At 34.8% G+C, this 9,660-nt stretch overlaps 1 non-coding gene and 1 pseudogene across 2 annotated transcripts; one reads left to right on the forward strand and one right to left on the reverse strand.

The window, feature by feature from the left end:
- Window positions 1-3,314: 3,314 nt before the first annotated feature.
- Window positions 3,315-3,388, forward strand: TRNAI-UAU (transfer RNA isoleucine (anticodon UAU)). The gene has a single exon. It is a non-coding gene; the product is annotated as a tRNA-Ile (tRNA).
- Window positions 3,389-4,141: 753 nt separating this feature from the next.
- LOC143595541 (transcription factor TCP3 pseudogene) lies at window positions 4,142-5,258 on the reverse strand (annotated as a pseudogene). The gene is made up of 2 exons (XR_013146543.1): window positions 4,321-5,258; window positions 4,142-4,225 (listed from the first exon to the last, which is right to left on the reverse strand). The product of XR_013146543.1 is annotated as a transcription factor TCP3 pseudogene (transcript).
- Between the last annotated feature and the right edge of the window lie 4,402 nt (window positions 5,259-9,660).

The raw sequence follows: 9,660 nt of genomic DNA on the forward strand, positions 1-9,660 counted from the left end.
TGTAAAAGAATTTATTGCAAATGATGTGGAAAAATATATACTTATATATATTTAAAAATGTACAATACACACTATAAGAAAACTGTAACATCCCCATCAATTAGGGAGGAGAACGAAGTCTTTTTTATAAGGAGGTGAATATCTTTCACACCATAACTTGTTTTGTGCGCTTAATAGTAATGGATAAGAGGAGAACACCACAATTAAGCGTGCTCACATGGAAATATTATCAGGATGTGTGACCTCCTAGAAAGTTTCCAAATAGGCAATCAAAAGTAAATCTGTTAGGCAATAGTGGTTCGTCCCAGACAAAGCGGACAATATTATGATGCGGCGGTAGCTAAGCTGTTACCAAAACCGACCATTATGGGCTAAATATTAGAATTATTATTGGTCAATTACGTTAGTTAGGATTATTATTGGTTAATTAGAAAAAATATGGCCAATTATAGTTATTGGTGGTTAAATAATTCGAGTATGGATAGTTAAAGCCAATGATAGATATTATAACAATTATTGTCAATTATAATCGTTTATGGTAAAGTAGTAAATTTTTTACTAAATAGGTTCATTAATGGTCAAATACGGATAGTTCTGGTCATTATTGATCAGTTATGTAAGTATGAGTTATTATTAGTTAACTAGGATAAATAATGACCAATTCAGGTTATCGGTTTGATTAGTTCAATCTAAAAAAGGGTTAACATGATTCGGGTAGGGACAGACTCGGTTTGAAAGGGACCGGGTTAGAACGGGTTCAGTTGGAACGAGTTTTAGGTTAAGACAATTTGGTTTAAAAAGTGTTTTTTTTAAGGGATATTAGTTTTTAATACTCCAAACTTTCACACATTGGCTGATAACACTCTCATCTTCCAATTTGTACCCACCACTCCCAACTTTCACCTATGTATTTCTAGCACTTCTGAACTTAACGAACCCTAAGCCACGTTGTGCGGCCAGCTTCCCTTACGTGGCCGTGTAGCGCTTAAAGCATTAGATTCCAGAAAGTTTCGTGTTTTGTCAGGTTTAAGGCCCAGTTTCACTATATAAACACCCTTAACCTTAACCTAAAGAATACCCTACGAACCATAGCCGAATTTGGAGTTTCTTGGAGCTTAGGATTGCAATATTTGGTGGTTTTGAAGGCAATGAATCATCAAGTGAAGTGCTATTCGATCGAGATTGAAGACTACGGGTTTTATCACCTTTAATATTTCGTTTCCATTATTTTCACCATGTTTTCCTTTATTATTATTGTGTTTGATTTTTTGATGTTAGGCTAAACGTTATAAATTGCCTAGGCTATCGATGAACCTTTGTTAAAATTTCATTTTAGTTGGATTATGCTTTTTGTTATGGTTTTACGAATCAATAAATTGTTTGGTTTATTTAATTTATGCATATGTATGCTTGTTTTTGTTGATTATTTTATTATTCTACATTATTCTTGGTGATTGTTTCATATAATAGTATTTTGTTAGGTCATCTACTTTGTGCTTTCGACTAGTTTGTGATTGAATTCGAATAGATCATAGGGATAATATTATTAGTCAAACGAATAAAAGTATGTTGCTAACATAAAAAGATGTATGGTGATAGGATATTTATTAGATTTTTGTTGATTAAGATTGCTAGATTTAGTTTTTCGTAAGGAGTCCGTCTAGGTTTGATTGGTTAACATTGTTTATCGAGGCAATTGAGTTAATTAAACTACCTTTGATTTCCGCGATGTAAGGTATGATTTCATTATAAAGATACTCGTTCATAATTATTTAAATAACCATAATGGAGTTTAATATATAATACTAGCGTGTTTTAAAACTTATTAGAAACTCATAGGTGTCTTATTGAGAATGGTCATGGGTCAAGTTCGGGTTTTCTTTTAAGTGTCTATTTTATGATCTCGGTTCCATAACAAGTATTTTTCCAATTAATTGATAACTATAACTTAGAAGATTTCAGCCTAGGTGGTTTTTCATAATTATTTCAGTATGTCAAACTAAATTGTCTTGTGTTTTGTTTACTTGTCTTTAATTATATTATTTTATTAGTAAATTTACGTAATTTAAACAGTCTCGTGGGTTCGATATTCAGACTTGCTTAGCTTTATTAGAGTCGATCAGGTCACTTGCCGGTTATTAGTTTATTCGAGTTTTAGAGAGTCTAGAGTATTATTTGGTGTCTAGATTAGCTTAATTTAGTTAATAATTATTATAACTACTTTTAGCACATCAAGGAGTGCCAGAATTCATAAACAAATACGGTGAAAGTTGGAAGTGGTGGGTAATAAATCGGAAGTTAAGAGTGTTATCAGCTAACAGATGAAAGTTACGAGTATTAAAACCAATATCTTTTTTTTAATTCCATGTACATTTTTTATTTGTTTCTGGCCTTCAATAGCGGTCACGTTTGCAACGTAGGTTACGCGTGTTTAAATTCCGATTACGCATATTGGACCCGGGAAACACACGTTTGACGTTACCCGTGTCCATTTTCAACCCATTCTGATCCGTTTATTAGAAATGGCTTGTCTCGATCAACCCACTCTAATTCTATGACAAATAACCACCCATATCAACCCACATTTTCTTAAAGAAAAAAAAACAATCGTATTGACCCAATTTTGAGATGACGGGTCAAGATTGTCCAGCCTAGATTTAAAAAAAAAAAAAACTATTCTGGTTGCAATTGGAAATTGATTTGTGGTCTTGATATTTTTGTTGGATTTGCGGTATCTTAATTTGAGTTCTTGTTATAGATTCTGAGAAGAAGTGGATTGGTTCCCGTATGTTGTATCCCTAGAAGAAACGTGATGAATGTTTTGAGATATCTTAGGACTTTATGATCAAATTTAATCCAACTCAATTTATAGGGAATTTAAAGAAAGGAAATTGGAACTTGTCAAAGTAATTACAATTTAGTGGGACTAAATTTGAAGTTATAATCTATTAAAATGATTTGAAATTAAACTAACTGAAATCTGTCAAAACAAATTGAATTTTGTAATGTTTCATGTCAAAATAATAACTACAATTGGGTGTCTCTACTACCGGTTTCTGTAACTAGAGAGGGAGGTCGTGGGCACTAGCTAGAACGATGATGTGCAAGGACTGGGTTGGCGAATGCAAGGCGAGTAAGCGGTCTGAGATTCCAATCCTTTTGTTTGAATTCCTTCACATGAATTATTAGTTGAGAAAATTTACACTTGTTAGTTATTAGTATATCGAAATTATATTATATTACGTAGAATGAATGATCAAATATGTGAAATCACGAACTAATAAATAATCATAGTAGTGCTATATTAAAATCAAAGTCCCGTAGCTCAGTTGGTTAGAGCGTTGGTCTTATGAGCCGAAGGTCGCGGGTTCGAGCCCAGCCGGGACTATGAATCTAGTTTTTTATTGGTGTTGCTTAATGTTTTGTCTTAATTATTAAGAAACGGATCACCTGATCCAACTGAAAGTGCGGCACACAACACTTGAACACTACAAGACTTCCAATGACAAAGCGTTATCCAACATTTTAGTACCGCTAAACCTAATATTGCTTCCTTATTATGAGCTAAAATTGAATATGGATGTTAATAGATTTCTAATTTACTATGGTTAAAAAGAAACCATTGAAACTGTTATTTCCGTAACTCGAGTCGCATTTTGCTTTTAGGTAATGAATAAGTTTCTCTAAGATTCAATATCGACCAAAGGTTTCTATGGTCTAGAGAAACCGATTACTATGTTTCACTATGAACAATAACGTTTCGGATGTGGTCTATTTGATTCGACTAAATTTATTTTTCATCACGAAAGACTATTTACTAGAAGCATCTAAAGTGGGCATCACCACAATCCACCATGCTCGGAGTTTGCCTCTCTCACAGCCAAAAACAGCGCCAATTACACCGCCATCCTCCCTCACATAATCCGTTTTTGAACGTTTTTACCACCTCACACTACCACCTTCCACTTGAGCCAAAAACCACCCCCAAAACCGCCAACGGGAACATCATCAAAACAAATTACATACTCGGTTTGAGCATAGTACTTTGAATATAAACCAAAACAATGCAATTCACATGGTCACATACATGGCCTAAAAATATTAAATCAACATAATGAAGAACAATGTTTAGAGCTAAACAAAAACCTTAATTCACACAATTTTCTTGAAACTAAATCCATTGAATCTTCTCCCATCCCCTCTTGCTTTGTAATTTGCATAATTACTGCCATTTTTTAAAAAAATTATCATAAACATTCACTAAACTTAAATAAAACATGATGAAATAAACAAACAACCAAATGAGTATTATTTTCATACCTATTCGAGAAAAGATCACCACGAAATCAATGACGCGAATCCGAAGACGCAGACGACGGCCTATCTACGCCATTACGTTCCTCTCCACCTTGACTTCGTGCTGGAACCCGAAACCCCGAGAACCCACCAAAACCCGCACCCGGGTGGTGGAAAGCCAGAGTCGGGTGCTGATCAATCCCGAACGGTGGCATCGGGTCGATCCAAGCACGAATCGAAGGCGTGGCGGTACTACTGGACTGAAGGGGTTCCCTCCGAGAATTGTTGCTAAACAATTCATTGGTTATTATTGGTTGCGCAAACACCGGGTGCAAAAGCGGTGCAGGCGAACTGAACACGAACCCACCTGGCTGGGGTTCGGGCCAACCCGACCCATCAAAATTACCATTACCATTACCATTACCATTATTATTATTATTAAGAATTGGGTCTTTAAATGATTGAAGTGAAAGCCTCAAATCCTGATGATATTGCATACCTGAAGACCCATTAATATTATTAATATTATTATTATTATTACCAGGATTTGAAGAACCACCGACCGGAAAGAAAGACTTAATAGTATCAGCAATGGAGTCCGAATCAAGCGATTGAGGCAAAAAGCTTGAATTCCGAGAACAACCCAGATGATTATCACCCATATTATCATCTGGGTCATGCTCAAACCGATCAATAATCAAACTTTCATTAGGGTTTGAAAAACCAGTGGGTTTCCATGCCGGAAGCTCAGCGAGTTTATCAATGGCGGTTCGGGCTTTATTAATTAACCAATCGACGGCTTTGCTGGGCCGGTCGTAGCCGAGCCGGTCTTGGACGTCGTAGAATTGAATAGCGGTGTGAGCCGACAGCCGTACACGGCGGTCACGTGGGCCTTTGGATGTGCAGACTTTGCTGTGGCGGTCTTTCCGGCCGGTTGATCGGAATCTTGATGGACCGGACATTTTTTCCGGTCGAGCTAATGGACGGTGGATGGGTCCATGAACAACTATTGTTACTTGTTGTGTGGAGTGGTTGCTTTGAGGATCCAGAATTATTAATAATGAAATGAGTAAATAAATTTTATAAAAAAAAAATTTGTTTTTATGAAATTAATAGTGGATTCAAGGCTATCCCATGTTGTGTAAAAAGGTTATAAGAAACAAGATTCTTTAATGGTGGGAAAGTGAAATGATAAAGAAGAAGTAGTAGCTTTGTGAGCAAGGGACAAGTTGATTTAAATATTTAGAAAATAGTGTTTTTGGCTAAATGTAACCCTATCCTTATACAAAGATAATATATGTATATGTATATGTATAGCACTATACATACATGTATCTAGAGGTGGGCAAAAAGAACCGGTTTTAAACTGATTATGTATAAAACCGGCTTGGAACGCATTGAAACTATAGATTCAGAACAGGTTTTAATTTTCTCCACCAAAATTGATTTCAAAAGGTTAACCGAATCGAAATCGACCAAAACTCGAACTGAAACCGATTGTAACTTGGTCAAGAACCGGTTTCAACCCGAACTGAAATCAATCATAAAACGATTTTGATTTTTGTTGATTAAACCGAACAAACCAAATCGGTTTTTGATTTTAAATCGGTTTGAGCAACTGTACATGCACAACATGTAATGTTAAGGGCAGTGGGGGTAGTCCGTGATGGATGCTCATCCAATGTTTTAAAAACCGGTATTTTAATTATATCGGATTGGGTTAAAAAATGGTTCAACCGGTTGAATAGTTTACCTTATAATTTCATATAAATGTAACTTCAATCCAAAGATAACCCAAAACCAAATGATTCCATATAAAATAATAATCTAAAAGTTAATACATATTAAAAAAATAATGCAAAAGCACTTAATTTTAAAAAAAAAATAGTCATAAAGTTTACACGTTTAAATGTTAATTATTGGGTTAAAAGTAACTTTGAGAATATATGGGTCGAAAAAATAAAAAATTTCTCGAACTTAAAACCGGTTTGCCAGTAAATACCGGTATTTGAGACAAAAACCGCCGGTACGATGTTCAACCAAACCGGTGAAAAATACTGGACCCAAAATACCGGCATGCTGTGCGAAATCCGGTTTAACTGGTTCAACCGGCCGGTTTGAACCGTTTTTTTAAACACTGTGCCCATCACGAACACCGTTGTCGGTGCCCCACCATCACGCGTGATGGAGGTTGTGCGTGATGGCCATCACGTTATTGACACCAAGAATGTGAACGTTGGGGGGGGGGGGATTTAGTAAAAAAAACAATATAAATAAACAACTATTTCAATCCAACTCAAAACACTCTTAAACTTCTACTACAAAAACCTATTTCTTCACCACTTCAATTCAAAACAAAAAAATATGGATATTCCGAGCTACTTGTTTTCGCTAGACACTGATAGCTCTTCGTCCTCGGACGATGACATTTTCGAATGGTTCTCGTTGTTATATAACGAACTTGAAGGCCTAAGTCGTCCAAAGAAAAAAATGGTGGATCGTGATCGTATACATGCCCACGAAGTGCAATTAGACTTGCGAGATGAGGATATTCACAATCGGTTGAGATTTGATCTAGATGAAGTTATAGGTTCTTTAGGTTTGGAATTTCCGGATTCAGAGAAGAATTATATTGTTTATTGTAATTTTTTTAATTATATTTTTTAAGTTGTAATTGTTCTATTTAAAATATTGTTTGTATTTCTTAAGTTGTAAAAAAAATAAAAAATAATAAATAAAAAATAACTAAACCATCACACCGCACCATCATCCTCACTAAATTTTATCACTAGTGATGGAATATGATGGGATAAGATGACACCATATCATTAGGTGTGATGAGTGATGGATTTGGAACCACCCCACCCCCTACAAGAAACGAGGTGGATTTAGTTTATTATTTAGGAATAACTGAATATATTAAGGGAGGGGAAGGAGAATATGTACATTTGTGGGGTCCACAAGGGGATGCAGTGTTTGGAGGCTTTTTTCGGTGTGAAATAGGTTGCTTGTGAAGTCATGTCTGAGCAAAGTACTACAGTTCTATACAACTAGAATCCTACCTTTGAGTATATGGTTACAGTTTAACCATATTGTTACATCCAAAATACCATCTAGTTTGTGAAGTGTTAAGACAATCCAAGCTAGGGCTATAAACGAACCGATCGAACACGAACAAGGCCTTGTTCATGTTCGTTCGTTAAGAAAATGTTGTGTTCATGAACGGTTCATGAACACTTACCGAACGAGATTTTATGTTTGTGTTCGTTCATTAAAAAAATTAATGTGTTCACGAACACAAATAAAATCGGTAGAGACTATAGAATAAAACCGATGTATTCATCGATGTGAATATTGAAAGCCATGAATCGAGTGAACACGAACAACGGCATATTCGTGTTCCTTCATTTAACTTTATAATTAATCAAACAAATATTTATGTTCATATGCGTTTATTAAAAAATGGACATTTATGTTCGTTTATGTTCGTTTGTTTAAAATCTAAACAAACATAACTAAACAAAGATAAACGAACATAAATAAACATATATTAACCAATGTGAATGAACACAAACAAACTTAAATCTGAAACACATAAATGAACACAAATTAACAAATATAAAACTTTTAAGCAGATGATATATCCAGATAATATTTAATTATGTTCTATTAATGCATAAACGAACGTTCATGAACATAAATGAACGAACGAAACATGTGTTCATGTTCGTTCATTTAATTAAACGAACACAAATTTTGTGTTCATGTTAGTTCGTTTATTAAATAAACGAACATAAATGAACTTTCCGCCGAACGGTTCACTGGACGTTCGGTTCATTTACAGGCCTAATCCAAGCCCTCAAAACAAATTCCTGTAGCCTAATCTGGTGTATCATAAGATTTTCCTAAACTATGACAATTCTTGTCGAACCTACTACTAGTACTAGACTACATTCTACAACTCATAGCATTATGATGTTTCTAATAACATTCCGCCGTGCTAGTTTGTGAGACCTGTCTTAAGAAAAACACGGGCGGTATTGTGTTTGTCCTCACAAATGTGATAGTGAGTTAGAAAATTACTATTAAAAAAAATTTAACAGTTACAAAAAGTTTCGTTAAAAGAGGCTTGGTTAACTTGTTAATTTTTCTGTTGTTTGTTTTTACTTATGTAATTAGTTCATATATAAATTAAAAAAAAACAATGACTAAAATAGTAAACAAAATATTTAAACCTTTCCTTTATATGCAACCTTTCATTGAATCATTATGAGTCTTTAATAGGTTGTCTCCTTTATTTGCATGTGCTAGAAAGACAGTAGTTATGTTTATGCTATTGACAAGTCAAACATACTACTTTTCAAACTAGAAATTGATCTTGAAAAGTTTAGGTATTTTGCAAAATTATGCAAAATTAAGAGTCATTAGATATATCATTTGACTTCCATGCCTCAACTAGACTTCTAGCTACTTTTTTTATTGAGTAGGCTGTGATTTCCGTTCATGTGTTTTGTTTAAATCTATGACTTTAGTTCCAATAGTTTTAAATTTGTGATTTTCGTTCTTGTGGTTTCCTTTCACTTCCAATTAAATCCAAATTCATTAACTCCGTTAAGTCCGGTCATTAAACTCATCAACGTGTCCTTCGCATGAAGGACAGTTTTGTCATTTTTCTCCTCAAATAAAACTCAGTTCTAATTCACAAGCCCTCTCACGTGAGGGCCTTGGGTGTATTGAAAGGGGGGGGGGGGGACAAAACAGCCCTCACTTGAGAGGCACGCTAATTGATTTAACAACCAGACTTAACATGGTTAATGCATTTTGGGTTAATTGCAAGTGAAACAAAACCACAAGAACAAAAATCGCAAATTTAAAACTATTGAACTAAAGTCGCAGATTTGAACAAACCATAGGGACGAAAACCCCAATTCACTCTTGTTTATTTGATCCATTTAACTCGTTCCAGATAAAGCATGACCTAATAAGTTGACCCGTTAATAAGTCAACATGTGAAAATTGCACCTCTTATCGATGGTTCGGTCAAGCTTATTATGACTTAAGTGAATTGTGCTAGTGTTGTGACCCGACCCATCTACTTAACACGGGACAAAAGAATAAACAAGGTAAGAAAAAGATAAGGCATGTAGAAACAAAGATGCCAAGTTGCTGTGGAACCACAGATGAGTACTGGTACAAGTAAAGCAAACAATGTACTTCATGTCATCTTACACATACAAGATTTCTAGCGTGAATGATGACATCTTGTTTAGCATACAACTTGTATTGCTTATGGTACAAGTCACATTTTAAAATATCTACCTTTGTTGACATGACATCCTTTTCACCTGAACACCATGTGGTGTA

This window comes from Bidens hawaiensis, unplaced genomic scaffold (genome assembly GCF_021521415.1).
Source record: "Bidens hawaiensis isolate Kalapana, Puna unplaced genomic scaffold, B.hawaiensis_p1.1 tig00045313_1, whole genome shotgun sequence".
Lineage (NCBI taxonomy): Eukaryota > Viridiplantae > Streptophyta > Magnoliopsida > Asterales > Asteraceae > Bidens > Bidens hawaiensis.